The following is a 10,084-nucleotide window of genomic DNA, read 5'->3' on the forward strand; positions in this document are numbered from 1 at the left end:
GTCCCAGGGTGCTTGCCAGTTTCTTAGCACGTGTACTCAGCCTGTATAAACTTGTAACAGCCTTCATGTGGATTTAACAGAAGCAGCCATAATCGAAGCAAGGTAGATGCCGTTTCAGATGGATTCTTAGTCAGCATAGCAGAAAGCCTGAAAGGAATGGAAAAAACAAAACAAACACCAGTCTCCCACAATTCAATAAAGGAGCCCTTGGGGAAAAGACTTACCCTCTTGTCCTCTAGTGGTGATCTGCTGTAGCCCCGCAGAACCTGGGAAGGGCAGCTTAGTTATAAATTGTTTTTATGGGCTGTATCCAACTTAACACAATTAGGAGGGTGTGTTTTTTGTTTTTGTTTTTAAGGTGCTGTTAATTATGAATCGGTTTTTCTCCTTGAAATTGACAGTTCAGTTTTCTTTTGATCAATTATCTTATTTTCCCATAAAAATCTAAACAATTGATTCAGTGTTAAACCGATAAGCTTTTGTCATTTTTTATGAAAAGTGTAGGACAATCTTCTTCTATATCAAAATAGGTCCACAATTCTTGCTCCCCACATTGTCTTCCTTTTTTTTCCTGGCAACAAGACAAAACTTTTATTAACCTTTGAAACACCAAATCTAGGAATTGGTAGAATTGTAGAGTTTGGCACTAGCTGGATAGAGCTGCTTCTTCTCAGCTTTGGTGCTGCCTGAGAGTAGTGAACCTTGAATTATTAACTATCTTTATTTTAATGATATATCTTTAGTGCATACAGAACTCCAATCTCTCACGTTAGCTGAGCTGAGTAACACACCATTAATATATAGCCTACATATTGATGCGGCTCCATTTTTGAAATCCGGTGTAGATTAATCCATGGTGGGGTTGGTTCCTTGTGACTGACAGCCTTGTTAATCATTCATAACTTCATTAACATCGCTGTTGATTTGGCTCGCCTGTGCAGAGAGACATAGTATGATCCTTATATACCTTGAAAGGTACGCTGGCTCCACATTCACATGTAAACAAGATTTTGCTCATGAAGCTCTTGATCCTGAGCAGGGCTTAGTCACAAACACTTTTATCAGCCAGTGGGGCTCTTTCGCCTGTTTAAAGTCAGCATGAATGAGATCTAATTTTTCCAAGTGTTTGAAGTTAGTCCTAGCATGAATGGTATCAAAATTTGCTAGTAATGTTGCCCATTATGTGCCGCAGATCAAATGGGTTATGCTGCAAAAACACACAATGCAAAATCAGAGGAGCATCACCAAAAACATATCCATGCCGGTATTTTTCATTGTCTCCAGGATCAATGTCTAAGAGACCGGATAATCTGAAAGTAGGTGATAGGGAACCAGGTGACCTACTGTCTCCAGGATCAGCATCAAAACACTGTTTTTCCTGAATACGTACTTCTATGCTGGAATATTTGTGACATTGAGAAGATATAAATGTCAGCACAAATAAGGACAGAGGGAAGGGGAGATTTTACATACCTGTTTCCCTTTGGCTTCTGAAGTCACCATCCCAGCTTTTAGGAATGCTTTACTCACAAGTTAACCATACTGCCCAGAGGGTGACGATGATTTAAAATGGATTATCATTCCCTAAAACTATGCCCCAAATTATAAGGTGCCTGCTATTTTTTTCATTCGGTGAAACCCATTAGATAGCTAGAAAGTAAGCTTAAACTTCTTAACAAATTATATTCCAATATAGGAAATGCTACGGTGAATGTCCACATATGTTTTTTCCTGTACGTAATGAGTATAGATAGATAGATACAGATGTCAAATACTGCGTAATGGAAAGGGTCCTTTGGTCTGTAATCTGTGGTTAATGGCTAATGGTTTAGAGAGAGAGCTGACCCATTGATTCTCTTCCCCTCTGCCCATTGGAGGCATCTCCCTTGAGTAGATAAAGGAAATTTATAAAGGGTGGGGGGGTTGTGCCCTAAGGAAGACAAAATAGGCTTGTAGCTAACAACTGAAAGCAGAAGGATGGAAAATACAGCAGAATATTTCTAATCAAACGGAAGCTTTAAAAGCCAACCAGCACTGACAAGTCTCCACACCAGTCCAAGCTACGTACCTAACCAGCGTCACAAGCTGCCATTGGTGGGCTTGTGTTTGTTTCTTTGATCTTAATTGCAGCTTAGCTTTCCTTGAGTGCAAGTAAATAGGACATGCTGAAGAAGAAAAAGGCACAAAGGACAGAATGGCCCAAGACAAGAGCTATTGATCACAAGAGACAGGTTATTTTTCCTTCCCCTTTGGAAGTCTGTGTCTGACAGTGGGCAAGAATCACATCAAAACTTTGAAGCATCACCACCCACAGTCAATGCATGGTTGCATTTACATTTAACCATTTCATCCAAGATGTCTCCAGATAAATTAACACCCCCACCACACTGCCATTCTGCAGAATCAAGTGCCTAGTCCATCCATAAGAATGAATAGAAAGGATAAAGGCATGGGGAGGGGGGCAAAAACATCTTTTTAACCACATTGGCTGTGAGAAAAAGGTTAGCAGTCAAAGGATGGCAAAATCTGTTTTTATTTCTGTTTATTGGTATGTATTCTAAGTACTTGTTTTTATTTACAGGCAATCCGCATTTGGGTTACATTCTGGGCCCCCATGCATGTCAGTGGAGCCTGCTTAAAACATTCTGACCCACCCCCTTTCTGCTCTTTTAGTGATGCTTTAGTGGTGTTTTCTGGTCACTTCCAGGTATGGCGTCTTGATCACGTGCATGATTGCGCGTTGATTAGGTGCGCATCAATCAGTTGTTGCCTTTATTTATTACATTCATGTACCACCTTTTCTTCCAAGGAGCTCAAGGTACTGTACATGGCTCTCCTCATCCCCAGTTCATCTTCCCAACAACCCTGTGAGGTAGGTTAGGCTAAGGGACGGTGACTGGCCCAAGGTAATTCAATGAGCTTCATGGCTGGCTGGGAATTTGAACCCTGGTCTCCCAACATTCAAACCAGTATACCAGTTTTTCTCAAGTTGTTCCCCAGCTCCCATCATTTTGTAGTTAGAAGTTATCCTTTGGAACTAATTTCTAAACTAATTGGCATTCCATACAGCAACTAGTCAATTCTCTAAGGAAGTTAGCATCAGGAGCCAAGGCATTCTGGTTGGTGAGGCTAAACTGGTGTCCCAGGAAAAGGCTCCATAGAAACATGCCACTAGCCATGTGGGAACCTCTTCCCCAGGAAGAGAGGATGCTGTGTGGTCATTGGTTCATTGAAATCAGTACTGTCTACTCTGACAGTTTGCAAGGGTTTCAGTCTGTGGTCCACCTGCCCTCTGGTGCAGCCTAGGGCAGGCATCCACAAACTGCGGCCCTCCAGATGTTTTGGCCTACAACTCCCATGATCCCTAGCTAACAGGACCAGTGGTCAGGGATGATGGGAATTGTAGTCCAAAACATCTGGAGGGCCGAAGTTTGGGGATGCCTGGCCTAGGGTAACCATTTACAGCAGGGGTTCCCAAACAAAGGTCCGGGGGCCGGATGCGGCCCAATCGCCTTTTAAATCCGGTCCATGGACGGTCCAGGAATCAGCATGTTTTTACATGAGTAGAATGTGTCCTTTTATTTAAAATGCATCTCTGGGTTATTTGTGGGGCCTGCCTGGTGTTTTTACATGAGTCGAATGTGTGCTTTTATTTAAAATGCATCTCTGGGTTATTTGTGGGGCATAGGAATTCGTTCTTTTTCTCTCTCTTCAAAATATAGTCTGGCCCCCCACAAGGTCTGAGGGACAGTGGACCGGCCCCCTGCTGAAAAAGTTTGCTGACCCCTGATTTACAGTATGCAAAAGAAGACATTTGTTTCCATATGCACATGTATAGATGCAAACTTAGAAACAGTTACTATAATTCAAAAAGAAATACAATACATCTCTCTGTTGCAGGGAAGATTGTGGCATCGGTAACCCTGCTGCTCACAACAGCCATCACGGACAATGCAAGGGGCGGGGCAGAATGATTGGGCCTGATCCTGACCTGATTGCTGCACCTGTTCCAAATAATGGCCCTGAGACTTACTTGGGATCCTGCAGAGCCCAGCTCAGCTCTCTCCCAGCCTTAGGGCCAGCAGCACGTCAGCATTTCATATGCTCAGAAACCTATATTGGCATCTCTGCAGGTAAATTAACATCGTGTTAGTAGCACCCACGAATGGCTTACCATACAAAGCAGCCTCCATGCAGTGGAAGTGAAAGAGTGAGGAGCTTCATTGAATGTGTGGGTGGCTCACCTCTCGAGCAAGGAGCAAGAGGGGAGCTATTCCTCAAGAGACCCATGTATACAATTGGTGTGTGTTTTCTCTGCTGGATTGGGGCCTTTTCTTCCTGGACTTTGTTATTCAATGGAAACTCTTGGATTATCTGTCAGGGCATGCAGGGCACATCTGGGGCAGGATGTGTATATGTGTGATTAATATTTTGCAAATCTTGGGAGGTTGTGTTTTATGCATTTTATGGAAGACATACATTTTTAATTTTTTTTAAAAAAAAATTGCCATGAAAGCTGGGTGTGGTGGTGAGAGATACATCTGGGTTGTGAAATTAATGGCTTTTTAAAAGCAGAGCATGTTGGGTAAAATGAAAAAGCTCTGGAATTCCAGGTATGCATCTGTAAGATATTTTCTTCCTGGGTTATGTGTTGCTGTTATGTGTGGGGTAACACTGAACTCTTGACAGCCCAGCCAGCAGCCACATATATTAAAATTGCACCCTGCAATGCACTCCAGAAAACACAGCAACATCCCAGGGTGGGAGGGGGTAGTGGCAGATAAATCAATGTGAGAAGTGCTCTCTGGGAGTAGAAAGTTTTTTAAAACAAAAAAACAAAAACCTCTGCTGCAGATACTTAATTCTAGGTTCTTTGGATTTTAGTTGGGAGACTTGCTATCTGGCCAGACAAGGGGTGCCTCCAGATTGTCATTATTTTGTGGGAGGAATTTAAGTATATGCCAGACCAGGGGTCAGCAAACTTTTTCAGCAGGGGGCTGGTCCACTGTCCCTCAGACCTTGTGGGGGGCCGGACTAAATTTTGAAAGAAAAAAAATAAGAATGAATTCCTATGCCTCACAAATAACGCAGAGATGCATTTTAAATAAAATGACACATTCTACTCATGTAAAAACATGCTGATTCCCGGACCGTCTGTGGGCCGGATTTAGAAGGCGATTGGGCCGCATCCGGCCCCCGGGGCTTAGTTTGGGGACCCCTGTGCCAGACATTTAGGCAGTTGGGAAATTGACAGTTAAATGCACTGAAAAGTGCGAGATGAATGCATGGTTAATGGGAAGACACAGGGCTGGCTCACTCAAGAAGAGGCAAGGTGAGATGACTAACTTGGATGGCAGAATCCACAGGGGCAGCAAATCCAGCCTCCACGTAGTGTACTGTCTGCTGCTGATGCAGTGACAACAACAGCTGTGACATGTTTGCCAGAGAGTGGATCTTCTTCCTCCTTAGCAGCCCCCTCAATGCTACCCCAAGGTGGCCTCTCAATGAAGAGAAGGCACTGCTAGTCTCCTCTTACCCCCAGGGAGGAAATGGCAGGGGCTGCCCTCTGGAGTCTCTTGGGGTCTGCACCCACCCAGCTGGCCCCCTTCTTCCCTCCCTCCTCCCTGTGACGGCCTTTGATTCCTTCTTCAACCACTGGTTAAAGTTGATTTCATTTCCCCACCTGTTCCCGACATTGATCTTCACTCGCTCCTTCTCCCCTGGAACCATTTTCGTGATTCATCTCAGGTGTCGAAATGTCTTGGGCCAATGCTGGGAGGACATATAAGCATGCCAGGAGCAAATCAGGATGAATGTGGGAGGAAGGCTCCTTCTCCTATAGCCACACTGTAAACAAATGAGAGAGAATGCTTAATAAATGTTAGACGTAGTCTAGCCATTGTGTGAGCTTTGTGCAAGGAACTAAAGATCGAACGCTCATGGTTGTATAACCTCCCCACAAACAAATCAGAACAAATGCTCAGTAAAGATTGGGGAAGTCTAATCTCTAACAAAGTCTAATGAGGAGGTTGTCTGGAGGAGCCTAATTAATCTACTGGGTGGGTGGGTGAAAAGGGGGAGGCATTTTATTGATAGCTTTTACCTGACTTTTCCATCAAAAATAGCTTTGTTTTGCTAGTGCATAAAATATCCTGTACCATTTGTAAAAGGATGTTCTCAGTAAATGGAGAAGTAGTGTAGGAGGAATTTGAATGATTTGTTTTTCCCATTTCTTACACACACAAAGCCCCACAACACGGGCTCTCTCATAATCAAGGTGAGGAGCCAACAACTCTTGGCAAATAACCCCAGAGGCTAAGTGCATTTTGTTGTAAATGTTTATATTCTGCTGCCGAAGAAGTATGATAGGGGATCGGAGCGAGGGAGCAGGGTGTGTATGGCATGGCAACATGTGTACAGTACTTGTCAAAAAAAAGAAAGTGAGTGTTCTGAGGTGAGCCTCTGGCAATGTTTTTCCTTTTGAAAATAGTGTGTGTATGTGTGTTAAAAAAAGAAAGAAAATATTTGACCCCAGCTGCTACCAAGGGCCCTGAATAAACCTAAAAGGCATATCAGTGAGGACTTTTTTCCTGGCAGGGTTTCTGCCACTCTTTCAGCTACATGACATGCCAAATATAAAGAAGTGCAATCTTTCCAGGAATGGAGATACCTTAGGTCAGGCATCCCCAAACTTCGGCCCTCCAGATGTTTTGGACTACAATTCCCATCTTCCCCGACCACTGGTCCTGTTAGCTAGGGATCATGGGAGTTGTAAGCCAAAACATCTGGAGGGCCGCAGTTTGGGGATGCCTGCCTTAGGTCCTCACCCAAAGATGGCGGTACCTTTGTCTTAAGCATACCCGGCGCCATGGTGCAAAGATCCCTCCGGCGCCCCACCCCCACCCCCATTTCCCAGAATTGTTGACCTTTTCCAAGCCTCTGCGGGGGTCGCTCTCCTCCTGCTGGGGCTTGGGAAGGAAGCTGCACGCCCGCCAGCTATATAGTTGGAGAGGCGTAGCTTCCATCCTAAGCCTCCGCAGGGATTGCTCTCTCTCCTTAGCACCACCTTGAGCTCCTTGGAGGGAAGGTGGGATGTCAGTGTAAGAATGATGCTGATGCTGATACCCTCTTCCACCACCCTTCCCTCTTTCAGCTGCCAGGCAACATGCTGCCAGGCAAATTCAAGATCTGTTGCATGCAGCAAAGGGAGGAAGTTAGGTTGTGAGTCAGGTTAGTCAAAGAGGCAGTAACTGGCCCAAGGTCGTCCAGTGAGCTTCATGGCCAAGTGGGGGATTTGAACCCTGGTCTCCCAAGTCTTAGTCTGACTCTCTAACCGCTGCACCGCTCTGGCTCTTGGTGGAATGGGAGGGCAGCTAGGAGTGTCATGCTGCCAGAGAGGTGGAGTGGACAGAAGCTGAGAGCTAAGAACAGCATAGAGACTTGCTTTCTCAGGGCTGAGGTCTCATCCCCATGCCACAGCAAACATAGAAGATGCACAATACCCAGAGGTAACAAGGATTTAACTGGACCAGTGGAATGCCACCTATGTCTTTGCTTGATCACATATATTTCTGTTATATGGTATACAAAGAGTAATAATAGTTATGAAGAGGAGGAACATATGAAGAAGTAGGAAAATAAAGAACATGTATTGGGTTTGGAGGGCATGTCTTGGGCAGATGCCCTTTGGGGGGGGGGCTTCCTGAGGAACCCCACCTCCTCTTCACTGGGGTTGTCAATGCCCATTTGCTTGCCTTTTCCTTCTAGGGCCAATCAGCAACACTGGCAGAGAGAGAGAGAGATTAAGAGGCGAAGGCAAGCCGGGGTTTCTGATTTTCCTTCCTGTTTTCTGCGGTTGCATGTTTAGAGAGGGCAGGTGAACAAGTAGCAAGGAGGGGGAGCCATAGGGTCAGGAGGCTCTGGGTTTGGGTAGTGGATCTCCTGATGTGGTGTGAGCCATGGCAAATGTCCATCTGTTTTGGCTGCTTTGAGCTCAACGTTTTTGTTGGAAAAGGAGGATACAAATAGTAAATCAAATCAAAATCTCATCAGATCAAACCACTGATGCTGGCCTGAACTTGGTTGAAAAACAGATTTCATTCCCCTCTTCAGAATTCCCTACATATTTCAACCATGCACATTCTTCCCGAAAATGCTACACCATTGGGAAACTCAGGCCACACTCAAGGAAACTGAATGAAACACTGAGTGCAATCATTGCAATCGGGAACTTCCCAAATCTGAATATTACACACCTTGGGTGGGTGCCATGCTGTGCAACCCAATGTTCATTTTTTATCACATTTTTTATGGTGATTATTTTTTAGCTGGAAGGATAGTGCACATTTGTTAGTAATTTGAAAATGCGTACAGGATTTTGCAAACAGCCCAGACGTTTTTGCTCAAGATTACGGTTCTCTTGTGGGGATATCACATTTTCTTGGCACCATGTGGATTCTTTTTTTAAAAAAACAACCAGCCCTGGAAAACTGCAAGTGCTGTTGTGTTTGCAATGTGGAATGTGGTAGTGCAAGTGTCACAGTAGATACTGCCCCTGACAAAGTTAGTGATGAGTGCTCAGCTCCCTCTTATCCCCACATTGTGAATTAATTTTTTTTGTGTGAACTTGGTGGTCCTTAACCCCTTCCATGCTGCAGCACAAATAATTATAGCCCTACCACCGCCACCCAACTTATAAAGGGGAGCAAGATCACCCCCTTCCACCCTCTGTTCCCTTCATGCATGTTGAGGGGTGATTTCCTCCCTATTTTCAATTATTTTTATTCTTAAAAAGCTTCTACTCTTCCACTGAGCCTAAGTTATTGACTTCATAGAAGGGAACAGGGGAGTCATCCCACTGCCTCTTTTGGTGCTGAGTAGGCACTATGGAGGTGTCACACCAACAAGGAAACATAATTACGGAACACTTTTTTGTTTGAGCAGAAAGTCTTTCTGAGTCTTTGCTTGGCCAATTAACATTCCGGTGGTTCCATTATTCTAGGGCTGTTTGGCTGTGCCTATGGGGCCATAAAGATCCCTCCCTGTGCCGCCTTATTGTCTTGCAGGAGAAGAAAACTCCCAAAGCGGAGTTGGGGACAAGCTGAGCTACTTGACAGCCATCACTGAATAGTTTGTTAATATAGTGGTGGCATTTTTTTAAAACAAGCCACTTAGAGGGTTTATCACCCCACCCCACCCCACCATTGAAGTGCCTTGTAGGTGCTTTGCTCAAAAAATCAGGAGAGGAGGCCAGATTGAAAGGCAAAAGACCCAACCCGCTAGGTGGCTCCAGGGGCAGTTTGTCTCTCTGTATCTTGCATCCCAATCTGCATGATGTTATTAACTGTTTCTTTGTTGTGGTTTCTTTCATTAGGCCCCCATTCCTTTTCAGTAAATGGAAAACTTTGCAATCCGAGGGCTGCTGCAAAGTATGACTTTACATGTGTGTTTGTGTGAGCTATCACTTTAAATTGCTCCCATCTGATAACTGCTACTGATTGAATTATTTTGCTCCATGTCAATGCGGACACCCTTTTTCTTTTAAAGCCATTTGCATGGTGACCATAGCAGGATCCATATGAATGGCTTATCACATGGGAGCAGTCACCTTGTGAAGCAATCTAAGCAATGGGGCAGCCCATAACACTGGTGGTCTTCATTTGGATCAAGTGATTCATGCTGTTGGATCAAGTAAAGAGAAGTTGAAAACAAGTGCTCAGCCAAAAAGTGGAGGAAGGAACCAATACAGTTTCTGGGTGGCTGGGGGTGCAGGAATTGCCCCTTTTTGATAATTTTTCATAGTCTTGTGAAAGAGGGCAAACATGTTGAGGGGGAGGGAAGAGAAATGTCCTGGTTGCCAAGATAATCAAGCTGAGGCTCCTTGCGTTGTCACCTTGTGTTGCAGCAACAAGACTGTCACAGCGCAGCAGGGCAAAACACAGCATTGGCCCTGTTGCCTTGGCCCTTGGTAGCTAAACCAGATTGGCTACAGGTGTCACACATGACCCCATGGTGGCTGGTGCCCAGTGGGGCTGAAAGGGCAGAAGGCCAACAACAGATAGACCAGCTAATAAGGATAGGTGGA

Source organism: Zootoca vivipara, chromosome 1 (assembly GCF_965207765.1).
Source record: "Zootoca vivipara chromosome 1, rZooViv2.hap1.1, whole genome shotgun sequence".
NCBI lineage: Eukaryota > Metazoa > Chordata > Lepidosauria > Squamata > Lacertidae > Zootoca > Zootoca vivipara.